The sequence below is a fragment of the Melanerpes formicivorus genome, unplaced genomic scaffold, assembly GCF_026170545.1.
Source record: "Melanerpes formicivorus ecotype bairdi unplaced genomic scaffold, bMelFor1.0.p_v2 SCAF_82, whole genome shotgun sequence".
NCBI classification, from domain to species: Eukaryota; Metazoa; Chordata; class Aves; order Piciformes; family Picidae; genus Melanerpes; species Melanerpes formicivorus.
The window spans coordinates 2,236,969-2,242,896 of NW_027142434.1; positions in this window are offsets into that span (position 1 = coordinate 2,236,969).

Below are 5,928 nucleotides of genomic sequence, written 5' to 3' on the forward strand. Positions count from 1 at the left end.
GCTGAGCAGAGGGCTGAGGGCAGCACTGGATGGTGCTGAGCAGAGGGCTGAGGGCAGCACTGGATGGTGCTGAGCACAGGGCTGAGGGCAGCACTGGATGGTGCTGGGCAGAGGGCTGAGGGCAGCACTGGGTGGTGCTGAGCAGAGGGCTGAGGGCAGCACTGGATGGATGGTGCTGGGCAGAGGGCTGAGGGCAGCACTGGGTGGTGCTGGGCAGAGGGCTGAGGGCAGCACTGGATGGATGGTGCTGGGCAGAGGGCTGAGGGCAGCACTGGATGGTGCTGGGCAGAGGGCTGAGGGCAGCACTGGATGGATGGTGCTGAGCACAGGGCTGAGGGCAGCACTGGATGGTGCTGAGCAGAGGGCTGAGGGCAGCACTGGATGGTGCTGGGCAGAGGGCTGAGGGCAGCACTGGATGGATGGTGCTGAGCACAGGGCTGAGGGCAGCACTGGATGGTGCTGGGCAGAGGGCTGAGGGCAGCACTGGATGGATGGTGCTGAGCAGAGGGCTGAAGGCAGCACTGGATGGTGCTGAGCAGAGGGCTGAGGGCAGCACTGGATGGTGCTGGGCTGGAGGGGGAAGCTGCTCCTGCCTGAGGCCTTTGCATGCCAGGAGGTGCCAGGGGCTCTGAGTTTGCAGCTCCTGCCTGGGCCTCCCTGCTGGCCAGGGCTGAGCTGCAGAGCCCTCAGCTGCTGCCTGCAGCCCCTCCACCCCCCCTGCCCGCAGCCCCTCCACCCCCCCTGCCCGCAGCCACTCTCTTGCCCTGGCTCCAGCTGCCAGCTCTGGGCCACCTTGGCCCTCAGAGCACACTTCAGGCTTCATCTCCTGCAGCTCTGGCAGGGACTGGATGACCTCCTGGAGAGGAGAAGGCTGCAGGGAGACCTCAGAGCAGCCTTGCAGGACCTGAAGGGCTCCAGGAGAGCTGGGGAGGGACTTGGGCCAAGGGCTGGGAGGGACAGGAGGAGGAACAATGGCTTTGAGCTGGGAGAGGAGAGACTGAGAGTGGAGAGGAGGAAGAGATTGCTGAGAGTGAGGCTGGGGAGAGCCTGGCACAGGCTGCCCAGGGAGGCTGTGGCTGTGCCCTGCCTGGAGGTGTTCAGGACCAGGCTGGATGAGGCCCTGAGCAAGTTGTGCTGGGGGGAGGTGTCCCTGGGCATGGCAGGGGGTTGGAGCTGGCTGAGCTTTGAGCTCCCTTCCAACCCAAACCCATTCCAGAGCCATGATGTTGGTGTCCCTTGAGGGCTGCTTTCCCTTCTCCCTGCCCTGTCTGGGACTGGTTTGATCCTGGCCATGGACCAGCATGGCCCAGGTGGTTCTCAGCCCTCCTGTCCCAGCAGGTCCCCCTGGAGAGGGGGAGAGGCAGGTGAGGGCTGTCCCAGGGATCCCAGCTTCAGGGAGTGAGCCCCAGGCCCCCGGCAGTGGAGGGCTGAGGCAGCAGGAGCAGGAACCCTGCAGACAGAAGGGGCAGAGCTCAGCAGCTCCTCAGCCCAAGCACAGAGCTGCCTGGAGCCACAGCAGCCTCCTCCCAGGGGGAAGATCTCCTCTCCCAGGCCTCCTGGAGAGGTTTCTTTGCTCTACTGCTGCCATCCAGTGGGAGAAACTCCCTGCCATGGAACAGGAGGGGAAAGAGGATCCTGGGGTCCCCAGCCCCAGGGAGGGCATCCCCCAGCCCCAGCTTCAGGCTGCCCTTGGGGACCTCATTGCCAGGGCTGCTGAGGCCAAAGCTCAGCCTCCATCTCCAACCCCTGAGCCCTGAGGGGTCCAATAAAGACCTCTCCCACACCCCCCACTGGCAGCAGCCTCCCAGGACCCAGCAAGCAGCCAGGGGATGGGGAAGGGCTGAAGATGCCTCAGGATGAGGCAAGGAGCAGCGAGGAGGAGCAGGCTGAGGAGCTGTGGGGTGAGGAGGAGCCCAGCAGTGAGGACAACCCAGGCCAGGGGCAGGGCAGCCCCCAGGGGATGCTCTCAGGGATGCTTCCCCCCCAGCTGGGGAGGTTTGCAGCCTGGGCACCTCCCAGCTGCAGGGAGCTGAACTGCAGCGAGAGAGGAGGCTGCAGGGAGGGGAAAGCAAACCCTGAGCTCCCCAGGCTGGGGCAGGGAAGCAGAGCAGCTTCAGCAGTGGCCACAGAGCAGCTGGATGGTTCAGAGTGGCCACAGCTGGGTGGCAAGAGCTGGCTCAGGGTGGCCACAGCTGGATAGCAAGAGCTGGCTGAGGGTGGCCACAGCTGGATGGCAAGAGCTGGCTCAGGGTGGCCACAGCTGGGTGGCAAGGGCTGGCTGAGGGTGGCCACAGCTGGATGGCAAGAGCTGGCTGAGGGTGGCCACAGCTGGGTGGCAAGAGCTGGCTGAGGGTGGCCACAGCTGGGTGGCAAGGGCTGGCTGAGGGTGGCCACAGCTGGGTGGCAAGAGCTGGCTGAGGGTGGCCACAGCTGGGTGGCAAGGGCTGGCTGAGGGTGGCCACAGCTGGGTGGCAAGGGCTGGCTGAGGGTGGCCACAGCTGGGTGGCAAGAGCTGGCTGAGGGTGGCCACAGCTGGGTGGCAAGAGCTGGCTGAGGGTGGCCACAGCTGGGTGGCAAGGGCTGGCTGAGGGTGGCCACAGCTGGATGGCAAGAGCTGGCTGATGTTGGCCACAGCTGGATGGCAAGGGCTGGCTGAGGGTGGCCAGCAGCCTGCAGCAGCTCTGTGCCTCTTTGTTGTCCCCGTGGGTGTTTGGCTCCCCCAGAGAGCAGCCTGCCGTGGGAGTGATCCAAGGCTCAGCCTCTCCCAGCAGTGCAGCTCAGGGAGCACAAAGGGGCAGTGTGCCTGGCCTGCAGCAGGGCTCTCCCCATCCTGCTGCAGGGCTGTGCCTGGGTTGCAGTAGGGGTGCATCAGAGGTGTCCCTGGGTTGCAGCAGATCTTTCCCTGGGTTGCAGCAGGGCTGTCCCTGGGCTGCCACAGGGCTGTCCTCAGGTTGTAGCAGGGCTGCAGCAGGGTTGGTCCTGGCTGTCCATGGGCTGCAGCTGGTTGGCAGCAGGGTTGGTCCTGGGTTGCAGCAGGGTTGGTCCTGGGTTGCAGCAGGGCTGTCCCCAGGTTGCAGCAGGGTTGCAGCAGATCGGTCCCTGGGTTGCAGCAGGGCTACCCCTGGGGTGCAGCAGGGTTGCAGCAGATCTGTCCCCGGGTTGCAGCAGGGTTGCAGCAGAGCTGTCCCCAGGCTGCAGCAGGGCTGTCCCCGGGTTGCAGCCGATCTGTCCCCAGGTTGCAGCAGGGTTGCACCAGGGCTGTCCCCAGGTTGCAGCAGATCTGTCCCCGGACTGCAGCAGGGCTGTCGCAGCAGGGCTGTCCCCGGGTTGCAGCAGGGTTGCAGCAGGGCTGTCCCCGGGCTGCAGCAGGGCTGTCCCCGGACCTGCCAGCGCCGCCCGGGCGTGCTCGGGGCGGGATCGCAGGCTGGGGCCGGCAGGCAGCGCAGAGCCGAATCCAAGCGCTGGGGATTCCTGCGGGCTGCAGGCAGCAGCTCTGTCCCGAGGCGGCTCCGGCTGCCGGGAAATCAGGGAATTTCCTCCACAATCCAGGGGGAAACCCCCGGACCTTTCACTTTCCTTTGGCGCCGAGAGGAAATCTGTCCTGGGAGCGAGCCCTGGGCACAGACGATCAGCCTGGCCGCCCCTCCGGGAAGCCCCGAGGCTCTCCCACCCACTCGGCACAGGCACAAAACATCCTCGGAGCAGCGAGTCGCTGAGAGCCCGAGGAGGAAGCAGCATCCCAGCTGGATCAGAGGCACATTCCTTGCGGGGGACGTGTTTGGAAGGCACCCACCCCCCCCTGCGAGCTGGCAGAGGCCACTGCTGCCTGCAGCCCCAAGCTCCAGCCCCAGCTCCAGGCTTCAGCCACAGCTCCAGCCACAGCCCCAAGCCCCAGCCACAAGCTCCAGCCCCAAGCCCCAGCCCCAAGTCCCAACTCCAACCCCCAGCCACAAGCTCCAGCCTCAAGCTCCAGCCCCAGCCACAAGCCCCAGCCACAAGCCCCAGCCCCAAGCCCCAACCCCCAGCCTCAAGCTCCAGCCCCAAGCTTCAGCCCCAGCCCCAAGCCCCAACCCCCAGCCCCAAGCTCCAGCCCCAACCCCAAGCCCCAGCCTCAAGCCCCAGCCCCAAGCCCCAGCCCCAGCACCAAGCTCCAGCCCCAAGCTCCAGCCTCAGCCTCAAGCTCCAGCCCCAGCCCCAAGCTCCAGCCTCAAGCTCCAGCCCCAAGCCCCAAGCCCCAGCCCCAAGCCCCAAGCCCCAGCCCCAAGCCCCAGCCCCAAGCTTCAGCCCCAAGCTCCAGCCCCAAGCTCCAGCCCCAAGCCTCAAGCTCCAGCCCCAAGCCCCAGCCCCAAGCTCCAGCTCCAGCTCCAAGCTCCAGCTCCAGCCCCAAGCCTCAGCCCCAAGCTCCAGCCCCAGCTCCAGGCTTCAGCCACAGCTCCAGCCACAGCCACAAGCCCCAGCCACAAGCTCCAGCCACAAGCCCCAGCCCCAAGCCCCAACTCCAACCCCCAGCCACAAGCTCCAGCCTCAAGCTCCAGCCCCAGCCACAAGCCCCAGCCACAAGCCCCAGCCCCAAGCCCCAACCCCCAGCCTCAAGCCCCAGCCCCAAGCCCCAGCCCCAGCACCAAGCTCCAGCCCCAAGCTCCAGCCTCAGCCTCAAGCTCCAGCCCCAAGCTCCAGCCTCAAGCTCCAGCCCCAAGCCCCAAGCCCCAGCCCCAAGCCCCAGCCCCAAGCTTCAGCCCCAAGCTCCAGCCCCAAGCTCCAGTCCCAAGCCCCAAGCTCCAGCCCCAAGCCTCAAGCTCCAGCCCCAAGCCCCAGCCCCAAGCTCCAGCTCCAGCTCCAAGCTCCAGCTCCAGCCCCAAGCCTCAGCCCCAAGCTCCAGCCCCAAGCTCCAGCCCCAAGCTCCAGCCCCAAGCTTCAGCCCCAGGCTCCTGCTCCAAGCTCCAGCCCCAGCCCCAAGCTCCAGCCCCAAGCCTCAAGCTCCAGCCCCAAGCCCCAGCCCCAAGCTCCAGCTCCAGCTCCAAGCTCCAGCTCCAGCCCCAAGCCTCAGCCCCAAGCTCCAGCCCCAAGCCCCAGCCCCAAGCCTCAGCCCCAAGCTCCAGCTCCAAGCTCCAGCCCCAAGCTCCAGCCCCAAGCTTCAGCCCCAGGCTCCTGCTCCAAGCTCCAGCCCCAGCCTCAAGCTCCAGCCCCAGCCTCAAGCTCAAACCCCAGCCCCAAGCTCCACCCCAAGCTCCAGCCCCAAGCTCCAGCCCATGCTCAGGGAAGGGCAGGGGGTAGGAGGATTTGCAACCCAGGGAAGGAGGAGATTGGATGCAGGAGGAGATTGGATGCAGGAGGAGACTCGGGGCAGGAAATCTGCTGCATGGATGCAGAGAGTCACAGATTGCATCGGCTCGGAAGGGACCCTCCGGGCTCATCCTCGCTGCACTCAGCAGGGACAGCTCCAGCAGGCAGCTCAGGGCCACACTGAGTCTGACCTTGAATGTCCCCAGGGCTGGAGTTATTCTCCACCCCTGGCAATGGGCACTGGCAGCCCAGAAGGCCAATGGCAGCACAGCTGCCATTGGCCTTCTGGGCTGCCAGTGCCCATTGCTGCCTCCTGTCCAGCTTCTCCCCCACCCAGCACCCCCAAACCCTCCATCCTCTGGAGGTTTTGTCTCCTGGGGTGCAGGGCAGAGCCACCTCTTGTCCCTGGGGTCCCAGCGCCAGAGTGGGGGGTGCCAGGTTGCCGTGTGCCCAGCTCCTCTCTGCCCAGGGGTTGCCCCTGTGCCCATTCCCCCCTGCCCGGGGGCTGTGCCTGGCTCCCCACCGGGATGCTTGGCCTGGAGCACTGGGATGCAGCCTCCGTGCTCCCGGGACCCTCCTCTGCAGCTCCCTCCCGGGACTCCCCGCCCCCGGGAAGCTTCCCCATGCCCAGTTCCTCCTGGCACC